Consider the following 23,629-nt stretch of genomic DNA (forward strand, 5'->3'; position numbering starts at 1 on the left):
CGCATATCAGAAAGTCAATATAATATCAGACAGTTAATATAATATGTCCAAAACATAAGATTCCGTATATTGACCGTGCAATAATAAAACCTTAAATTTGGTAAAGCTAAATCTCCATTCTTCTTAGATTTTTGAAGATGAACTTTATTTAATCAAGAATGTTTGTATTTCCATATATAAGAAGATATAATAGAATCGAGAGAATCAAAAAAAGATTTAAGATGAGACCACCTGCCTTCCGTACATTCACCCTGCTCAGGGTGGCGTAAGCATCAGACGTAGAAAGTGAGAGAGGCAGTTCACCAGTTGGGAGATCTGCTTTGAGGGTGACCTCCTTGTTCTCTCGGGAAGTCCAAGGAGTTGAAATGCTCCTGTATGTATGCATATGTGTTTGGCCTGAGAGGTTCCCCTCCTCAGGTTGGCCCTGGCTAAGTTGTAAACCTCCAGGTCTTCAGAGGCTGAAACTCTGGCATTGAGCAGGAGGTGAACTTCTCTGTTCATCCATGGTTTCTGATTTAGGAATAAAAACAGGTAATGCCTGAAAAAGGTATATAAATATAAGTAAAATGTTCATTTTCATAGAGTTGATTTGGCCAATCAAGGATAACGAAAAAGGCGTACAGTTTGACAGTGTCCTTTTTACAAAATTCAGTAAGGTAAGAAAGCTCATCTTTTACTCGCTTAGGCACACAGTAACTGAAATTTTGACCAAGGGTGCCCAAACTTTTGCATGCCACTGTACATGTTTCAGTGTCTTTCTTTGCAGATTCCCTTTTGTTCCTGTACCTACAGTGATGTATATTTAATACAATATATTAAATATACAAAACACTCCAAGATGCATTACTTGATTCACATGGCACTATTTACATAGTTACAAGCAAAACTGGATGTCAAACCACACCAGATGTTAACAAAGATGACCTATGAGAGAGGTTTAAAATTATTATTGTAAAAGGAGAAATTGAAGATAAAAAAGCTCGGGGCTTTTTTGAGAAAATTGCAGAGTGTGGTACCAGGCTCCTAAAGACATGAGTGATAATGGTGTAGCAACTAAAATCAATCCTGTTATCTGGGCCAAAACTAGAGGACCACAGATTTATTGGAGGAGTGTAGCTCTGAAGAATGTTATAATGATATGAAGGGGCAAAGCCTTGGAAGGATTTGAAGACTACCACATGGGTGTTACTTTTTCTTCTTTACATTGCAAAACCTTCTGAGTGTTTCCAGCATTTACAGTTTTAATTTCAGGTTTCAGCATCTGAAATTCACTTTCATCAAATTTTGAAAATAGTTTGTTGAGATTAGAACAAGGCAGCTTTTGAGGTAGTATATTTTAAATTTAAAAAAAACTGCAAGCACTCAGATCAGGCAGATTCCATACAAGAAAAATGGTTCAGGTTTGCAGAGAACTTTCTATTATTTAAAAATTAAATGATGAAGGCCAAAAAGCTAATGAGCAACACCAAGTTTAATAGGAAACTAAAACAGGGAAAAAAAGGCACTTGCCTATTCAAGAAGATTGATAACTAATTTGATTTTTTGATTGTTAATTTAATTGGTTTGACAAAACATTGTGAGCTGCAGAGCCTGTGCTGTACTGCTCCATGTTCTATAAGACTAGGCTCATAAAGTTGAAGAATCTGAGATCCTGGAAAAACGATCTCAGCGAAGATAAAGAAACAAATTTCAGTTGAAATAAAAATCAGGAAATGTTGTAAACCTTCAGCAAATTGGACAACATTTCCCTCTCCGATAACCATTACTTTCAAAACAACATGGCCTTATGCTATAAGAGATATTCAATTTTTCTTTACATGCTTTCCCCACTTCCTCTGTAAATGAAAACTGCAGCATGTTTTGTCATGTTCTGACTTACTGCCTGCAGGTCTGGGAAATGCCCAAGGCTCCACTTCAAATGACTTCCAGAAGTAGCAAATGCGTAGGAATATACATCAAGGTAGGGCTAGGCGTGCGAGGTCTAACGTGTAAACTGGGCGAGTGCCCTGAGCCAGAGTCTGCCACGTAAACTAGATGACAGACAGCAGAAAAATCAGGTGTATGGGCCTCATCAATGGTTGGATCCCAAATCCCATGTGAGGGTTGTGATTCAGTATGACCATACGTCAAAAAACAAAAATCACTCAATTTGTTACCACCATTTCTCCAATAAAGGAGTCATTGCCAGTGGCCTCAGCATTATTTGTATTTTCTTGTATTTTCACAGGAGGTTCATGCTCTTTCCATTACAGATAACCACAACCCAGTGTAACTTGTCTTCTCCCTTCCCTAATTTTGATGAAAGGTCTTTAACCTGAAACATTAACTCTATTTCTCTGTCCTCAAAGCTATCAGACTTGCTGAGTCGTTTCAGCGTTATCTTCATTTTTACGTCTGCAGGTTTTATTTTATTTTAACCTAGAATGTCAGAAAAATTGAGCTTAAAATTAACAAAGCTTCAATTAGGCTTTCAACAAAGGACAAAAGTAAATAGGAAGTCAGGTGTGATAAGTGTCTTTGTGATGGGAGGACATGCGGAATGAAGTTTATCATGGAGTCTCATTTGAACCTAAAGTTCAAAGTAATTTGGTTATGAATCAAATGCCATGAAGAAAGCTGGAATCACCAAAGAGAGAATTGTGGTGATTTCAGTTTTCTTCATCATGTAGAGAATCTTAAAACTCTTCCTGTACTGCTGTTTTCCTGGAAAACTAAAAGTAGTAGCTGATGTCAAAAGGATGGTGGGTGTTGTGGTGAATTTGTCACCTTGCCTGGGAAACTGAGGCTGTGTTTTCAGAAGTAAATCAGAAAATGATGGGAGCATTCACCAGGTCAAACAGCATCTGTGGAGAGAGAAACAGAGTGAACATTTTAGGTTGATATAATTTCAATATAACTTCATTTGGTTCTGAAGAAAGGTCATTAGTTCTTTCCCTCTCTACCGATGCTGCCTCTCTGAGTCATTTCAGGTTTCTAAGTTCGACAATATTTTGTGTTTGTGTTTTTTGATGCTATCATTGGGAAGCAGTATTAAGAGAGAACTAATATTGTGGAGCGAATGGGAATATTGCATCAGGGAACACTGCATGTATCTTTTTGGAAAGAAATCCATGCAAGTGCTTTTCCCTGAATGGCTGAATCTAGCTATGGCATCCTTTAAGCTCACAAAATGAATAACAATAATTTTAAAAGAAGAGGTTTGAACCAAGAATCACAGATCATTTATCTGAATTCTAGTCAACAAAACATTCAGAACAACTTATGTTATGATTCTTATCAAAGACTATGTTCTGTAAGTTGATCATTAACACGTTTTTGGAGAACCCTAGTGTAAGTATCAATAAGCTTGACATTTTCCCAAGTTAACATGAAAAAAAAAGCAAAATTTACCACATAAACACGAGAAAATCTGAAGATGCTGAAACTCCAAAACAATACACATAAAATGCTGGAGGAACTCAGCAAGCCAGGCAGCATCTATGGATGTAGAAGATCTATAAAAGACCCATGTTCATTAGAATAGGCACAAGACTACAGCCTCATTTCACTGAATGCAATAAACAACAGTAATAGATCAAGATGTTAGTTAATTTGCTGTTTCATTTTGAGTATAGGTAATAGTGTTATTTGTTGTTGAGTGGCTGTAAGCATTAATCATAGAATCAATTTGCTTATTTACTCACTTGCTGCTTTTCACTATTTTTACTTTTTTTTTGATTGATTAAGTTGTGACAGCATTCGTGAACATTCAATGTCTTGGACGATTTTGATGGAAAACTATGTCAGGTTTTGTAAAATGGGGATTGTCCTAATCTCTCCTTGCAAAGGCTTTGATGTACACAGGTTCCAGCTGGTAGTGAGGTTTTAGGTAATTTTCCACAGGTAGTCTGCTAAAGGTAAAGACAAGTTTACCAAGGTAGATCAATGGTGTTCCATGGGATTATTGGTATCATAAAGCAGACTGAATAGCCAATCATATATATAATGAATTATCACTAAGAACAAAGCAGAATGACAAAAGCCTAGGTGATAATGGGCATTTGAATGTTTTACAGATGTCAAAATGAACTTGAGAACAGATACACAAATTAAGCTAGGACATGCAAACATTAAAAATGATACATTTTTATTATTTTAAAATGTGCAGAACTCTGAGGAAATAATAATCTGTCTATATAAAGAGTATCTTCATAGAGCAGTTCTGCACATTAAGCAGATATTTTGGCTTAGTCCCGCACTAAAATCTCACATAATCATGTTACAATTCACCTAACAGGGTGCAGGATTTTCGGTGGGTTTTTTTTGCAATGAGGAAAGCTTAGAAATATCTGAAGTTTTTGACATTCCAAGGATTTATGAAGATTATAGAGGAAAGGCTTTCAAGCATTGCATATTGTGGAGGAACAGTAAATTATTGACCCCATCTTCAGGAATTTCACACCTGTCTGTGCTTGTGTGTACTCCAGAAGATGCTGTTGATTTCATACTAAAGTCATGATATACACCAACAGTTTCAGTTCCATTACGCTTGTAAAATCTCTCTTAGTTATGAGTGCCTTTTTTGTCTTGACCCTGTCTAGCACCAACCTACATTGTATCTGGCAACTTGTTTGAAATTCAGTGATTTTCAGACCTTTCCTCAGATTTTTGTAACACTGATCTCTTGAGCTTTGACTGTCTCTCTTCAACTTCCATATTGGTTATGAAATACTGTGTCCTTTTCATCCACTCAGAGATATTATGACAATTTAGCCTTGCTTAGTTTTTCATTCCATACCATATGACAGTATTCAACAGCACGTTCAAATACTGAAAATAGAGAGTACCTGTTAAAAGACATTCAGCTTTCATACATAGGTCATACTTGGAACAAAATGGAATAGGGTCTTATGCAAGTGCACTGAAGGACACAGTTGTGCACACATCCCAGTCTTTCAGGAATTGCTGCAGATTAAGAATGTCTCTCAATACAAATAGTAGAATCATCTTCAGAGCAGAGTAAATCTTAGGCCATTCCTATGCCAATTAAAATTTTGTGAGTGAAGGACCCAGTGTTGAGATAGTGAGAGTGGTGCTGTGGTTTGATGTAAACGGTCAGGGTCTGATATTTCAAAGACTTTACAGAAAACAAGGAATAATGACAGTCACAGAATTTGAATCTAAAATACACTGTATATTCATAACACAAATTAGAACATTTGATTTCTGGAAAGGTTTGACAAAAATAAATTGGACTGGTTTATTTTTCAAAGTGGCCAGATGTATAAAGGAGTTTATTATAAGCTGTGGGGTCTGAGGGCCCTTGCAAGCGGGCTGTGGAATGGACTCAACAATCATGCTCATGAGTATGCACTTTCCAGCCAATTAGGGTTTCATTGCGGTGGTATTTAACTCTCTTCCTCTCACTCCAGTCTTGTTGAGAATTGACCAAAAACAGAGCAACACCAACGCTCCCTGCTTAGCATTGTCCTAGTTCCAGTAAAGCAGACTACCGCTCACACTGATGCTGTTAATGAGCGGAATTTATTTAGTATTAAGCTAATACGGCTCTCCACACATGTCAAACAAACGTACTGCTCAAACTATAATGTGCTATAATGTCAGGTATATAAGTCAGATTGATATATGTCATTCTTCCATCTTGTTAATTTAAAATTTAAAAATGAAAACTATGTTTCTTTTATAATTCAAATAACATTTTGACAACAAATTCTCCATCATAAAAATAGTCATGTTTGGAACCCTATTTATTCTGTTAATAATGTAATTTGTTCTGTTTACATTTTTGTTATTTCAGGTAAATTTTTGGTAAAACAACAACAAATATGAAAACACAGATATCAAGAAATGGTGTTTAAAATAATATTGAATTCCATTAAGCCTCATTTTATCAGATGAGTAAACTAGTGTATCATCCATATCAGTGCATACGTGCTCCCCCAACCCCTAAACCCTTTTTTAGCACCTTCAGTGAAGTATTCAGAAAGGAAAATGACAAGATTTTACAGTATCATGAGAAGTATTGCCAATTTCCACTGCTGTCTGTAAAGAGATTTTATGTTTTTCTATGACAGAATGGGTTTCCTCTGGGTGATCTGGTTTCCTCCCACATTCCAAAGACATATGGGTTAGGGTTAGTAAATTGTCATCAATCTATGTTGCTACCAGAAGCATGATGATATGTGTGTGCTGATTCCAGAACATTCTTAGACTGTTGTTGTTGTAAACAGGGCAAATCACCTTATGTTTCAATGTTTCATATAAGCAATGACATGTGACAAATAAGCCTAATTTTTATCCTTTAGTTCCATGTAGAACAGTAGAGGAAATCCGGCAGAATTGGAGCCATTAATGTTCAAATTAAAGTGTATGCCAGGGATGCGAGTTTAGAAGAGGAAATTTTTTAATGACGTACTAGCTATGAGAGAGAAGTTGATGTACGGAGACTTGAAACAATAATAAAGGTTAAGGTGCTAAGGAGAAGAAACTCAGTGAGGAAAGGATTCTTTTCCTATTATTCATTTGTGGTGGACCAAATAAAGTTGGCTGTGGCTTATGAATTCACAAGATTATTACGAGATTTTCGTCTCCTGTGAATAAGACTTACAGAAGACCTTAAGATTGTGAGGCTGATGAAAGGTCATTGACAATAGTGCTAGTGTAGTCGTGCTGATGCGCTACGAGTGAAAACAAGACACTGACGCGAGCAGGGTCGGGTAGAACGATTTACTGTTTGAATCGGCGCGTGCTTAAGTACCCGCTCCCAGCAATCCCCGCTCTTTGCGGGGCAGAAGCGACGTCGGCTTCCAGGCCGAGGTCTGCCCCGCACTCAGAGTCCTCTCGGTTGCCACTGGCTGCGGGCTCGCCAGCGACTGCTGGAGCCGGTTCACTTGCTGCGTGTGCGAGCCGCCACATGACCCTCCCCCCCCCGCAGAACCGGCGATAGGAGGTGCAGAGTCTGCAGCCTGCACACTTTCAGTTCTTTTAGGTGGCCAGCCTCAACGTCGTGGGGGTGGTACCGCAACCGGGCATTCAAGGTCCAGATGCGCCGGTTTGAGATGGTCAATGATAAAAGTCTCATCCCGACTACCGATGTTGAGAACGCAGGTCGCTCCATTATGGCGCACCACCTTGTAGGGCCCCTCGTATGGTCACTGCAAGGGTGGTCTGTGCGCGCCTTGGTGAACGAAAATATACTTGCTCTGTTGTAGGTCCCTGGGCATGAAAGAGGGTGTTGTTCCATGGTGGGACATCGGGACTGGAGCAAGTGTTCCAAGCTGCACCCGGAGTTTAGTTAGGACCCCAGCAGGTGTGTTCTCTGGGCCACGGGGTGCTGGCACAAACTCACCGGGAACTGTGAGCAGAGCACCGTAGACCAGTTCGGCCAATGATGCGGCTAGGTCCTCCTTGGGTGCCATGCAGATGCCAAGCAGCACCCATGGGAGTTCATCCACCCAGTCTGGCCCTCAGAGGCGTGCCATCAGGGCTGACTTCAAGTGCCTGTGGAAACGTCCCACCAGGCCGTTAGACTGCGGGTGGTAAGCAGTCGCTCGGTGGAGCTGGGTCCCAAGTAGTTGTGCCAGCACAGACCACAAAGCTGATGTGAACTGCGCACCCCTGTCTGAAGTGACGTGGGCAGGGAGTCCGAACCGTGCCACCCAGGTGGTAATCAGGGCTCTGGCACATGTCTCCCTGGCCGTGTCAGTGAGTGGGATAGCTTCCAGCCACCTTGTGAACCTGTCCACCATGGTGAACAGGTATCTCGCTCCTCTCGAAACCGGCAGTGGGCCGACGATGTCCACGTGGACATGTTCGAACCTCCTATGTGTCAGCTGGAAGAGTTACATTGGGGCCCTCATGTGCCTCTGGATTTTGGAGGTTTGACAGTGTGTGCATTTCCTGGCCCAGTGCCCGACCTGCTTGCATAGGCCGTGCCACACAAATCTGTCTGCGATCAGCTGGATGGTCACCTGGATGGAAGGGTGTGCTAAACCGTGCAAGGTGTCAAAAACGCGGTGCCTCCAAGCGGTCGGGACAATGGGCCAAGGTTGCCCGGTGGACACATCGCAAAGGAGCTTCTTATCTTCGGGCCCAATGGGTATGTCTTCGAGGTGGAGTCCTGAGACTGCAGTTCGGTACGTCGGCATCTCTCCGTCTAGCCATTACATCTCAGCTAATGCCGCATAATCCACCCCCAGAGACAGATAGTACACTGATTGGATGGAGGTTCGTGACAGCGCGCCTACCACCATGTTGTTCTTCCCGGAGTTGTGCTTGATCATGGTGGTAAACTCCAAGGTGTACGACAGATGGCTTTGTTGGCGGCCCGACCACGGGTCCAACACTCTGGCAAGCATGAAAGTGAGGGGCTTGTGGTCTGTGAAGGCCGTGAACTCCCTCCCCTCCAGGAAGTACCTGAAGTGCCGGATGGCAAGGTACAGGGCCAGCAGCTCCCTGTCGAAAGCGCTGTACTTAAGTTCTGGGGGTCGTAGGTGCCGGCTGAAGATGGCGAGCGACTTCCACTGACCTTCGATGAGCTGCTCGAGCATGCCGCCAACTGCCACATCGGAGGCATCCACAGTGAGGGCAGTGGGGACGTCCATCCGGGGTGGACTAGGAGCATGGCGTTTGCTAGCACATTCTTGGCTTGTTCGAAAGCTGCCTTCACCTCCTCTACCTAGGTGACCTCTTTGACCTTGCTGGACATCAAGCCAAAAAGGCGCCGCATGATCCAGGCCGCTGAGGGCTAGAAACGGTGATAAAAGTTAACCATCCCAACAAACTCCTGCAGGCCTTTAACAGTGCTGGGCCTGGCGAATTGGCGGATGGCCTCAACTTTCGCTGGCAGAGGAACAGCTCCATGGCGGTCGATCTGGTGTCCCAAGAAGTCGATGGCAGATAGGTCAAACTGGCACTTGGCGGGGTTGATAACCAGGCCGTAGTTGCTTAGGCGGCAGCAGAGCAGGCGTAGGTGTGCTAGTTGTTCCAGGCGGGAGTGGCTGGCGATAAGTATGTCATCCAGGTAGATGAACAGAAAGTCTAGACCTCACCCTACTGCATCCATCAGGCGCTGGAAAGTCTGCACCGCGTTTTTGAGCCTGAACAGCATCCTGAGGAACTCGAACAGGCCAAAGGGGGTAATGAGGGACGTCTCGGGTACATCATCCCGGTGGACTGGGATCTGATGATACCCCCGGACCAGGTCAATCTTCCAAAAGAAGCGCGCCCTGTGCAGGTTGGCCGTAAAGTCCTGGATGTGCGGTACCGGATAGCGATCGGACGTGGTGGTGTCATTCAGCCTCCGATGGCCGCCGCACGGTCTCCACCCTCTCGCGGACTTGGGCACCATATGGAATGGGGAGACCCACGGGCTGTCGGAATGCTGCACAATCCCCATCTCCTCCATCTTCTTGAATTCTTCCTTCGCGAGTTAGAGTTTGTCAGGCGGTAGCCTGCGGGCCTGGGCATGAAGAGGCGGTCCCTGTGTGGGGATGTGGTACATCACGCCGTGCTTGCGTGCTTGGGGTTTGCTGAGGAAAACTGTGGTGTGGTGATCGATGGAAACTCCGATAACACTCTGGTGAACTCGTTGTCGGAATAAGTGATGGAGTCCAGGTGCGGGGCTGGTAACCTGGCCTCACCGAGGGAAAAAGACTGGAACATCTTCGCAACGACCAATCGTCACCCCTTCAAATCCACGAGCAGGCAGTGCCCGCAGAGGAAGTCCACACCTAGCAGTGGCTATGACACTGCGTAAATGTCCATGTAAAGCAGTTGGAATTGAACTGCAAGGGGATGGTCCTCATACCGTAGGTGCGGATGGTGCTGCTGTTGGCTGCCATAAGTTCCGGTCCTGTTCTTCTAATTCGGGTATCGTGGCTCAAGGTGGAGTAGGACCCTGATTTCCGCCCCCCGTGTCCACCAGGAATATTTGCTCGGAGAGCTTGTCCCAAACGTAGAGGAGGCTATCACAGTGACCAGCTGCCGTAGCCATCAGCGATGGCAGGTCCTGGCGTTTCACTGGAACGAGCATGGCGGTCGGCAGTGGTGGGCCCTGGAACCCCACCTTTGATGATAAAAACACCAAGACTCAGAAGTGGTGCCGTCCCTTGGTGTGGGTGTTCGGTTCTCCGCTGCTTGGGTGTGGGAGGGCTGGGCTTTCGGCCGTGCTGCAGCACTAATTCCGATGGTGATTCCGCCAATTTGTTTGGTGCGCCAAAGCACGTCCGCGCAAGCAGCCACCCTGCGCGGGTCTCTGAAGTCTTCATCTGCTAGCAGGAGGTGGATATCTTCTGGCATTTGCTCCAAGAAGATCTGTTCAAAAAGCAGGCAAGGCTTATGGCCGTCTGCCAGTGCTAGCATGTCGCTCATCAGGGCTGATAGTGTGCGGTCACCCAGACCATCCATATGTAGTAACCGCGCAGCCCGTTCATGGCGGGAGAGGCCAAGCATGCGGATTAACAGGGCCTTGAGTGCCTCGTACCTGTCTGCTGCCGGGGGCTGACGCAGAAAGTCGATAACGTGGCCTGCTGTCTCCTGGTCGAGGGCGTCCACCACGTAGTAATACTTGGTGGCGTCTGAGACAATTTGCCTGACCTGGAACTGGGCCTCCACTTGCTCAAACCAGACCGGGGGTTGGGTGGTCCAGAAGGTTGGCAGTTTAAGGGAAACTGCATTCTGCAGAGCCGAGTCGTTCATGTTAGGTCCAAAGGCCATTGGACCGTCAGGGTCACCAATGTAGTCGTGCTGATACGCTATGAGTGAAAACAACACTCTAACTTGAGCAGGGTCGGGTTGAACCGTTTACTGTTTGAATCAGCGCACGCTTAAGTACCCGCTCCCAGCAACCCCCCGCTCTTTGCGGGGCAGAAGCAACGTCGGCTTCCGGCCCGAGGTCTGCCCCGCACTCAGAATCCTCTCGGTTTCCGCTGGCTGTGGGCTCGCCAGCGACTGCTGGAGCCGGTTTGCTTGCTGCGTGTGTGAGCCGCCACACTAGAGTAATTTACACACAAAAATATAGGACTGGTATTGTTCCTGATGAGATCAGGTTCAGTTGGAAACAACCTTTGATAATTAGAACTGATAAAGTTGAACATGGTGTTTAAATGCATACTTGCTATGATACCTAGACTATCTGCTAATGAGGAGCAGAGGAGACTGGGACAGCAGCAAGTATCACCCAAAGGACACAGAAATCTTGGTCTCTTAGATGCTTGCAAAGAAGGAGGTCTGCGCTGTATAGGGAGCAACAGAGGTACCAGGCAGGCAGAATCCCCCTGCAATAGGAATCTCCAAGCCACAAAACAATGTTGAAAGACATCTGATGATCTTGTATGTTATGTCAAGTTGAGCAGCATATCAGTGGAAAAATCCCACTGTAGGCTCAGTTAGAAAACCACATGTACACACATTCACACAGATGTGTTTCCTCTTTGGCAATGGTAGTATTGCGGGATTGAGAGAACTTGCTTCCACTTTGACTTCTGTGAATTCTATAGTGATGCATGAGACCACAACTCTTTCACTGGTAGGATAGAGGATGTCTAACAGAGTTAACTAGAGGGTAGTTGGGTAGTTGGTAAGATGATGGGCTAATTTATTATTTTTTAATGCAAGGGCTTGATGCTCTTAAAACCATTCTAAATCCTCTTTCTCTATATTGAGCAGCCAGGACCAGAGATGCACAGGGTGGTAGATTAGTGGAATGGTGGTACAGTCTGAGAGCGAGTTTGTGATCAGATGAGTATTTTCAGGAGACTGATGTCCTCCCTCACAAGAAAACCAAGTCTCCTCCAACTTCTGGCTCTCAGGCAGTATGTTCACACATGTCCCATAGCCTGTCATCCAAGAGAGCTTTGTCATTTGGTTGACTCAGCACCGTGGTGACATCAGGCAGTGGTGTCAACTCAAACAGAAACACTGTGATGCACTAATTGCCTATTAGTACTCACATATATACAGAAAGGGGAAAAGACCAGGATGCGTAGCTACAGGAAAGTTATATGATTTGCTTTAATGCATACTCTTATGCGATGAGAATAGCATTTCTTAGAATCTTAATGTTCTTGGTCAACAACTGCAGACAGAGTCAGCAAAAAAAGTGTAAAATGTAAAGTCCTCTTATTATCCATGTGTTTTAGTTCAGTATTTCTCTGTCATTGGGGAAAAGGACACCAGCCTGAAGACCCACTCTCAACAGTATGGCAGCATAGGTGTTAATATGATGCTACTGCAATACCTGTAGTATCTGGGGAGCATTCTCTCGGAGGATAGCAGCATTGACAACGGCATCCAGAGCCCCATTGAACAGGCATCAGCTGCCTTTGGGAGAGTTCAGCATAGAGTCTTTCAGAACAGGAGCCTTCATCCCTCCACAAAGGTCATCGTATACCACCCTCGTCTGTGTCACCACCCTCCTTTGTAGCTGTGAAGCTTGGGTAACCTACAGCCGTCACATCAAGTCCTTGGAGCGCTTCCACATAAGCTGCCTCCAGCGCATCCTGGGAATTACCTGGCGTGAGCGGGTGCCTCACACTGAAATACTTGTAAAGACCAACTGCAGGAGTATTGAGGCCATGATCACCCAGCATCAGCCGCAGTGGCTGGGGCACGTGATAAGGATGCCCCCACGTCGGCTACCCTGCAGAGTGTTATATGGCCAGCTACATCATGGTTGACGCTCAGCTGGAAGGCCGAAGAAGCGCTTTAAGGATCAGATGAAGGAATGCCTTTAGGAAAATGCAAGATCAGACCCGAGGACCTGGAAGAGGTTGCTGCTGACTGTACCATTTGGCCACAGCTGTGTAGGGACGGGGTTCGTATTCTGGAGTTGGAAAGAACAACCAGAAGACGGCAGAAGAGAGCCAGGATAAATGCAGCCATGGTTGCCACCACTACTACATATACGTGTCCCACCTGCAATAGAGCTTTTGGGTCCGGGATAGGACTGTATAGTCATCAAAGATCTCACCATTAAAAGAGTGGATGTCGTCATCGGATTTCGATGGACAACCGAAGACCGAAGACTACAGTACCAGCCACCTGGGTTCAATTCCCGTCGCTGTCTGTAAGGGGTTTGTATGTTCTCCCCATGACCTTGTGGGTTTCCTCAGAGTGCTCTGGTGTCCTTCCACATTCCAAAGATGTATGGGTTATTAGATTCATAGGTCTCGTGGCTGTAATTGGCCTGAAGGGCCTGTTACTAAATAAATTAAAATCTCTAAATAAAACAAAATAAAAACATTCTGTGAACATATTCTTCATCTCCACCATCTGATTTCTGACCATAAATAGTACTTGGTTATTCCTCTGTTATTTTTGTTGCATATAGTTATTTAACACTGTTCTACTGCCACAAAACAACACATTTCCTGTTATATGTCAGTGATAGTAAAAAAGATTCTGATTCTGTTATTGGTTTCCTGTTGTACCTTTAATCCAGTCAATGTGCTCTTCACTCTTGTAGCTTGTCACCCTGAAAACACTGTCTTTGGCTATTACAGAACCTCCTGCAATTACATTGGTTATTGAGTACTACTATATTATATCATCATGCTGTAGAAAGATCAACACGTTACCCAGTTTTGGACAACATTCTTAATAAGACCTTAATGGAACTTGGAAGCTCTAACCAAACCTCTGTAGGTCCATTAGTTGCATGTTTTAAGATTTGGCAAGGAGTAAGAAATTGTGAAACTGAGAGCTATCAGAGAAAGCATGGAGAAAAGCTGAAGGAGATGCTCAAGGAATTCCTGTCATACAGTTATCATTTCTGATTTACATTCACTCTACAGATTCAGAAACTTGATGCAATTTGTAAGAACTTCGTAGTCAGTACAAGTGTTTACCCAGCTGAAGTAAAGAAAGCAGATCTAGAATTCCTGTTGTTCGCATTTATAACAACAGATTACTTCCAATGTAGACTGCAAGAGGAACTGCATAAACAGGAGGGAACAATAAGTCATATAAGTAGTCTACAGCTGATGATTGTGAAGGGATTTTTGGTCAGTTTGACCTACTACATAATGGCTGTATTGCAACAATCAATTGATCAAATACTAAACTGAACTGTTCAAGGGGAAGATATGGTACAGTGACCAGAGGTGTGAGTAGCAGCCTTTCATCTCCAGTTTGATTTATGTACTCCTTACTGAACGTTGAGACATTCAGGCTTTTTAAACTGTTCAGGAAAGAACTTCAGGCCTGTAGGGTAATGATCTCAATCAAGGATGAGATCAGGGTGATAGTGAGAAATGAAATAAATCTAAGGAGCAGAATGTTGCATCCATATGGGTAAAGAATAGGAACAAATAAAGGGGAAAATATCACTGGTGGGAGTTGTAAATAGGCCACAAAATAATATTACAATGCCAAAGGCAAGAAATCAATAAATATCTGATGCATGTAAGAATCCAATTGCATTTGTCATGGAGACTTTAAATTGCAGATACATTGGGTGAATCTAGTTGGCTGAATCAGGACTTCATAGAATGGGTAAGTGTTTGCTTTCATGAACAGGATGTTAGTGAACGTTCAAGGAAAAATGCTATCCTAGATCTGGTCCTTTGCAATGAGACAGGTAAAATTAAAAATCTTATAGTTAGGGATCCTCCCTAGAAAGAGCGAGGTCTATCTGATCCTTGCTTCCTAAACCATAATTAAGTTTCTTTTTCCCTCTTGACTGGTCCACATCTCTTGCAAACAGGGTTTCTTCAGCCAACCATTCTTTTCCTGCCTCAATGGGTCACATTTATTCAGAACTCCATGCAAGTACTCCCTGACCAACCTCCACATTTCCATTGAACACTTCTCTGAGTACATCTGCTCCCAAGTTCCTGCCAAATCACATCATAGTTCTCCCTTCCAAAATTAACTGCTTTCCTATACTGTCCACTCTGATCCCTTTCAAAGGCTATGATAAAGCTCAGGGAGTTGTGGTCACTGTCTCCAAAATGCTTGCCCACTGAGAAATCTAACACCTAGGTTCATTGCCTAGTATCTGATCCACAATGGCCTCCCCTTGACTTGGTCTGTCTATATATTGCTTTAAGAATCCTTCCTCAACACATCTAACAAACTCTACCCCATCAAGATCTTTCGCACTAAGGGGTCTGAAGATTACTCTAAATAGAGTGATTGTTCCCTTCCTGTTTCTGACTCAGTAGACAATCCCTTCATGGCATACTCCTTTTCTGTTGCTGTGATACCATTTCTAATCAGCACTGCCACTTCTCCACCTGTTTAGCCTCCTCCCCTGTCCCTTTTGAAACATCAAAATCCCAAAACATCAAGCAGACATTCCTCCTCTTAGGACAGCTAAGTTTCTGTAATGGCCACAACACTATAGTTGCATTAAAATAGACACACTTAACCCATCCCACGGTCTGCAATTTTGCCTTATCAACTGCCTTTCCTTCTTCACAGTCTCTCTACATGCTGCATCTATCTGTACAACAACTGCCCCATCCTCTGACCAATCACTCTGGTTTCTATTCCCCCGCCAACCTAGTTTCAACCCTCCCAGCAGCTCTAGCAAATCTTCCCCTTTGGACAGATCAGACTTTCCCCAGAAGAGATCCTAATGATCCGTACGTCTGAAACCCTACCCCTGCACCAAATCCTCAGCCACACATTCATCTACCAAATCTTCCTATTCTTACCCTCACTGATATGTGGCCCAGGCAGAATCTGAAGATTATTAACCTTTTTAGCTGTCTGATTAGTTCCCTACAGTATATTGTCTCTTCAGCACCTCATCTTTATTCCTACCTACATTGTTGGTACAAATATGTACAGTACCATAACTTGTAGCTGCTACGCTTCCTCCTTCAGAAAGCTGTGGACCCAATCTGAGACACACCTGACTGTGGCACCTGATCCTATATATATGAGCAATACAGTTCTGCATATGCCCCGCAGTTCCAATTAGGTGTCTACGGCACTTGTATAAATCTATGGGATGAACTGCAGTCAACAGTATGAGAATGACTGTGTTTGCTTGGTGAACCCTTCCCAAAAGCATCTAGGGTAGGCAGATCATGATGCTTGTTCAGACATAACACCGACTTCATGCTGTCACTGTCATTTGGAGCTGAATACTTCAGCTAGTGCCCTTTCTTAACATCACCCAGCTAAACAGGCAATGAGCAGCAGGATGACTTCTTATCTTGACCTATTCCAGAGGATAAGCAATTATTTACCGCTCTGCTGTTGTCTGCATCCTTCTGGCTATGCTTCATGTCTGATTCTACCAAATTTGTGTCAATGCTGTAGGAAATGGTGTCGGAGCTGATGAAGGAGAAGGACTTATTTTATTACTGACTTCTCCACAAAATATCTGAGCGAACAATTGTTCTAGGTATTGGTGCCCTGATGGGCATTCTGCAAGCATGACTGATGTATTAAGTAGACATCAACTTAATGGGTTTGTTGTCTGAAATGGAAAAAGACACCCATGGGAGGACATGGTCATTCCATGATTCATAGGGAGCCAATCTTCTGCTCAATGCTAAGTGGTAAATAACAAAACAGTTGTGCTTTAATAAAGGCTCACTAAAATTTACCATTCTGTAGCTACAATTGTGACCTCATGCATAAAAATGACATTAACAATGGCTGATACAGTAATTGCAGAAATTACTATTTGGGGCTTTCCAAGTTAGAGCTGAACAAACTTGTTATATTTCTCAACTTTTCATCAATCTGTATTAGGATTTAATTAAATACACGCAAAATGCTGGAGGAACTCAGCAAGCCAGAGAGCATCTATGGAAAAGAGTAAATAACCGACATTTCAGGTTGAGACCTTCAAGGGGACAAAGAGAACTGATGATGGGTCTTGGTCCAAAATGTCAACCTTTTACTCTTGTCCATAGCTGCTGAGTTTCACCAGCAATTTGTGTGCGTTGCTTTGGATTTCCAGTATCAGCAGATTTTCTCATGCTTAGGATTTTAAGAGATGAGTTCATGAACTTTGGTGAAATATTTGCATCTGAACTGTTTTGTACTTGGGACTGCTGAAGCTTTAATTGTTTTTAATGAAGATAAGGAGTTTCAATAGTTTCATCCACATTGAGCAGAAGATTTTGGTCTTAATTATTTTCTTCAGGAGTTTGTATGGCTGAAAAAGAGTGTAATTAAAGATTAAAGTCAGCATCATAAGGTCAGCAAGTTAACTGAAATTTACCTGTCTTTTTAATTCATTTATTACATAAAATATTGTTTAAAAGCTAAAGATCAGCTCTTAGTTTATAATGCTATTTCAGTGTATGATTAAAGGCAAAATCAGGGAACGTAAGTTTTTGTTTTTTTAATAAAAAGCAAATGTACTGTATACAGTCATAAACATAAGAGATTTTGTAGATGCTGGAACCCCAAAGCGACACACACAAAAAGCTGAAGGAACTCAGCAGGCCAGGCAGTATCTATGGAAATGAATAAACAGTCAACATTTCGGGCCGAGACCCTTCTGCAGGACTGGAAAGGAAAGGGGAAGACACCAAAATAAAAAGGTGGGGGAGTGGAAGAAGGTGAGAGGTGAAGCCAGGTGTTGTGGGAAAGGTAAAGGGCTGGAGAATAAGGAATCTAGTAGGAGAGGAGAGTGGTCCTTGGGAAAATGATGAAGGAGGGGTAAAAGGGGAGATGATACTCAGATGAGGAGAAAAGATAAGTGGTTAGAATGGGGAATAGAAGAAAAGGGGAAAGAAGAAGGTTGGGGGGGGGGGAATTGCCAGAAGAAGTGATTGATGTCCATACCATATTGTTTGAGGCTTCCTAGATGGAATATGAGGTGTCCTTCCTTCACCGTGAGAGTGGCCTCATAATAGAAAATGAGGAGACCATGGACCATGATGTGGGAACTAAAATGGTGATGGAATTAAAATGGTTGGCCACAGTGAAATTCCACTTATGACAGATGGAGTGGAGGTAATCACTTAAGGTACTTATATGTATTCATTGTTATCTAATCTGGTTTTCATCATTATTTGCCATGTTGTATGACATAGGTGATCATGGTCTCATCACCATGATTGTTCTTGGCAAATTTGACAAATTGCTGCAGAAGAGATTTGCCATTTCCTTCTGGGCAGTACCTTTACAAGATGGATGACCCCAGGCATTATCAATACTCTTCAGAGATTGTCTGCCTTGCATAAACTGTAAGGTGTTTCTTTTCTTTGCTAGCCTACAGGTCACCCTTGGTCAAGATGTGGCACCGGCTTAGCCTCCTGATCAGGGTCATGGGAAGTCATAGGAGCAGGTGGTGCATATCACAGGTCCTGGTTATGCAACCACTGACATCAGGCAGAATATCTCTGAAGAGAATTCCCAATGGCTGCGGTCACCCAGCTACCCACCTTGTGAGGATCATGGTCATGCCCACGTCATATGACATGATACATAATGGTGACAATGATGATATATATATATATATATATATATATATATATATAAACAGGAACACTGTCATTGATGAAAATCTAAAAATTCAGAAAATGAAATATTAGCAGTTCAGAAGTATTCATCACCCTTTGCCCATTACTTAGTTGAACCACCTCTCGCAGCTATTACAGCCGGTAGTCTTTTTGGATAAGTCTCTACTAACTTAGCACAATGTGATGGAGCAAGAATTGCCCATTCCTTCTTGCAAAATTGCTCAAGCTGTGAGAGTGCAGTTGGGGCGTGGCGGTGGACAGCAATATTGAGGTCTTGCAAGAGATGTTCAGTCGGGTTAAGGTCATGACTCTGCCTGTGTGATGTAAGGACATAAATTGTCTTCATTTGAAGCCACTCCATGGTTGCTCTGGCAGTGTGCTTTGGGTCTTTTTCCTACTGAAAGATGAACTTCCTCTCCAGTTTAAGCTTTCTGGCAGAGACTGGCAGTCTTTTTTATCCAGGATCGCTCAGTATTTAGCAGCATTCATCTTCCCTTCAATCCTGACCGAATTTCTGTGCCAGTTCTCCATAGCACTCACTTCCTTCATCTCATAAATATTTATCTACCTCCATCTTAAATATAGCCAATGATCTGGCACTCACCACTGTCAGGGGAAGAGAATTCCTGAGATTCACTACCCATTGAGTGAAGAAATATCTGCATATTTCCATTTTAACTGGATAGTTCTTTATTTTATAGCTTTGTCCTGGTTGTCTCTAGCTCTCCCACTGGTGGAAACATCTACTGCCTCTTCAGATCTTATTTTGCTCTGACCATCCCTGTGCTCTAGATTCACCCTTTGCAGTGTGCTAAGCCACAATTCATTCTTTTAAACTCAAGGGAATACTAACCCAGACTCTCTAGCCTCTCATCCCAAAAGGACAACATTCTCATTCCAGGAATAAGCATTCAATGTTTCTATATCCTTTTTTGGGTAAGCAGACCAGACCTCTGCACAAGATTCCATGTGTGTTCACATCAACACCCTCTACAAAATTCCCGTATTCTTATACTCCAGCCTCTTTTCAATAAAGGCCAACACACCACTTGCTTCCTTAATAATTTGTATGTTCTGCTTCTTAACTTTTTTGTGATTCTTGTACTGGAGCACTTAAGTCTCTTTGCATTGAATTCATTTGAATTTTGATCCATTTAGCTTTTTCTTACCAAAATGCATCATCACATACTTCTGCACATTAAACCCCACTTAACAGGTTTTCACCTAATTAATCAATTTGGCAATATTTTGTTGCATAATCGCATTGTCCTGTCACAACATGATATTCTATTTCTGTTTATTTCATTATCAAACTTGTAAACCTTATATTCTGTTCTTTTTTTCTGGCAAAGACTGACAGGGTTTTATTCCAGATCAGTCTGTATTTAACAACATCCATCTTCCCATCAATCCTGACCCGATTTCAGTACAAGAGGTACATTTGGAGAAATGTGTACAATATACTTCCTGAAATTTTCTTTGCAAACATTCACGAAAACAGAATGCCCCAAAGAATGAATGACAGTTAAACGTTAGAACCCCAAAGCCCTCCACCCCAGCTCCCCACTCCCACACACAAGCAGTAGCAAGTCTATGACTCCCTCCCTCACAAGCAAAAAAGAATCGGCATCCCCCACCAAGCCCTCAAGTGTGCAGCAAAGCATCAATAAAGACAGTCTTGTAATACCCCAAATACGACTACTCATTCGCCCAATAATTCAACATACCACAGGCTCTCTCTCTCTCCCTAATAAGGGAAAAAGGGATGTCTCCTTTCACAGCGAGAGAGGAGACATAACAAACAATTCACTGATTGATAATGTCGAAAAGCCTGTTGCATCGCTTCTTCCAAGCTCTGCGCCCAGAGGGTCGACCTCATAAAGGCTCAGGTCTCTGGACACTCAGCCCATGGCAGCTAACCCGCTGCTCTCGATGTTCCGTGTTATCTCGTAACGCCTCAGTCAGGGGCACCTGCCTTGAATCAGCCCATCTCCAGAGCCACGAAAACCTGGCATGCTAGTCTTCCAGGCTGCATGCTTGGGATATCAAAAAGCGGCTGGTCGTGAGGCCCTGAGAGTGCGTCCCATTCCCACGAAGAACTGAAGTCAGAGTGTAATCCAGGTCAAGGTCTTCAAAAGAACCTTGAGACGGGAAAAAAGAGATATCAAAGATAGAAATAGAGCTGCTTACGAAGATGTAGCAAAGGAGTCACCTTTTAGTGGCATATTCACTCATTTCATTGATCTTATAAATATTTATCAATCTCCATCTTAAATAACTATAACCATCAAGTCTGCAGAGCAGACTCACAAGCCAAATAGCCTACTTCTGCTCCTATATCTTATGGTTATTAACATAAATAGTAAACAACTGATCAGTGGGATCCTCCACTAGTTACATCCAGCCAATTTGAAGACATACTTATCCAATTTTTTTTCCCCTTCAGAAAAACAGATTTTTATTGCCTCGCTTTTTTGCTTACTTCAAAGCATTGAGCTCTTAACTTGTGCACCAGAGCAGAGCATACAAATGTGGCAACTTGTCAAATGCCTTTTAGTATTGGTATTGAAGTGGACTGTAATAAGATTATTAATAAATTTGTAGAATATGACCTTTGAAAAGAAATTGGAATAGGTTACAGCAGGTAAACCTATTAAGGAAGACACAGTAAGGAAACCAAACACTCCTTCAAAAGATATATCCGTATTACTTGAAAGAGTATATGTGTATATCTTATTTAAAACACTGATATCTATCAACAAAGTCATAAAAACACTCAGTTCCAAAGGGACAGACTTCTTGAGAGGCATAGCTAGGGTAAGTGATCTTTTTTTTTCAGGGATGGGGAATCAAAAAACAGAGGAAATAGTTTTAAGGGTAGAGGTGAACAAGTTAATAAAATCCTAAGTGGCAACTATTTTCACACAGCAGGTGGTAGATATGCCACAGCTGCCAAAGGAAGTGGTTAAGAAAGGTACTTTCGAAAATTTGAGAAGAATGTGAACAGCTACAGTATATGGATGACAAGCATTTACAGGGATCTGGACCAAGTGCTGGGAAATGGAATTAGCCTGAATGCAGATTTGGGACATGTATAGACTAAATGGTCTCTCCCTATGCTCTATGAAAAGGATTTAAATGGAACATTAACACTGGAATGCATCAATGGCCAATAACTTTATTGAACCACATTGTAATATTTGATATGGAAGAAAACAAGTTGTATGTTTTAGACAGAGCCTAAATGATCCCACAAAATCCTACACTGCTGCCATATTTATTCATGAATGAAGAAGATGCCCTCTGACTTCAATTACATTGAAGCTCAGCAGTTTTTGTGATGACACAGTTCAAGTGTTTAGAACCAAATTAAAATGGAATTACTTTGTTAAACTGTGTTTGGGGATTCGAGACTTCAGCTAACAACTGAAGTCTAAGATGCTCTTGTAATCTGAATAATCATTTTTGTCAAAGCACTTAAACCATATTCATCATATTTCTGGTTAATGATGACTCACAGATGTTGATGTTGTGTCATTTCGTGAGTTTGATGCCATTGAATGTTAAGCAATATACAGTACATTCCAGTCACTTCTGACAGAGGTGGAAAATCTGCAAACCTGCTCTTCCGGAGATGTAATGTAAAGATTTTTACTCCTCATGTATGTGAAGGATGTAAGAAGTAAAGCCAATTCAAATTCAAATTCCTTCCAAATCCATAGCTAATGGAAGGAAGATGAAGTCAGCTCTTCCAGTGTATTGAACCTCCTTAAACTGAAAATTGCAAGATGTGGCTGGACAGAGATGATGCCACACAAGGGCAGTGGTACCATTATTTTACAGTCAATGGTAAAATTGATCATTTCTTGGTGTGTCTGGTCATGATCCTAATAACAACATGTAACAGAGCTTTGTTGAAGGCCTTCATGAAGCCTCAGTCACAGCATCATGAGGCACAGAAACAGGCCCCACCATACCTTGCACCATATTGGATTGATTGTGAGAATGTGGCAAGTGTGCATAGGGCCATATGATTGCATGGTGAATTGATTGGGCCCCCTAGGTATGAAGGCACTGTCTTTTTGCACCGACTTTTGAGTATGCATATTTTTGTCTGGGCGCTCCCAATTCACAGCTCCCGCACTGTTAGCTGCCCAGCATGTACCGTGGCTAACATGACTTATTAAAAAGATTTTATCATACTGCAGATGTTCTTGCTCGCTCATACATAACTGTGCCCATCCACATTATTCCAGTTACCCGCATCATCTTCTGCTTCACCCTCCTGCACTTGCACCCTCTTCATTTCGCCTCGTACATTTACAATCACACTGCCCTCTGCACTTTAGCTTGCGGCTGGTGATTGTTGTGTCGTCCTGACATAGTTGCCCCTTTGCTCTGTCAGTGCTTACACCTGATTCACCCTACTTGATCTGCTAGGGTCATATCTATTGTAATATTTTCCTTTCAGGTCTGCCTGAGCCCCTGCCCTGTTGTCCTCCCACTTTCCAGGTCTGCTCATGCTCAACCCTGCTGTTTCTCTTTCTCAAGTTCACCCAAGCACCACCCAGCCATGTCTGCACCCAACTTGCCAGATACACTGAAGATCATCCTGCTTCCATTGCATTTCTCCTTGCCTCCCACAATCTCCTCACCCTCCACACGTGCAAAACTCCGCTTCAATGCTATTTCTCACTTGTGCAACTCATGGTCTTTATCAATGTATCCAAGGCTTCTTTCAGTCAATTACCCAAAAACATCCAAGTTATCGAGGATTCCTCCGAATAAGATGCCATGAGGATTAGCTTCATTTCTTCTAGTGAGGTTTCCCCTGTCTGTCAAACAGGGAAATACAGTCTGTGAATGTTAATTCAGTGTGGCGAGAGGAACAGCATCATCAACAGCCTACACTGCATACATCCTAGTTATGGGCACTGTCCAACTTGCTGAATAAACTGATTCTTAAAATGTTGGTTAGATCATATTTAAATATAGTGTTCAGTTTTAGTTGCCGCTTTATAGGAAGGATATGGAAGCTTTAGAGACATGCCTGGATTCAAAAGCATGTCTTATGAGGATAGGCTGAGTGAACTACGGTTAAACTCTTTGAAGAGGAGGAAGAGAGGTGACTTGATAGTGGTTCAAATTCAAAGTAAATTTATTATCTATATACATGTATTTTACCATTTATAACC

This window comes from Mobula birostris, chromosome 10 (genome assembly GCF_030028105.1).
Source record: "Mobula birostris isolate sMobBir1 chromosome 10, sMobBir1.hap1, whole genome shotgun sequence".
NCBI classification, from domain to species: Eukaryota; Metazoa; Chordata; class Chondrichthyes; order Myliobatiformes; family Myliobatidae; genus Mobula; species Mobula birostris.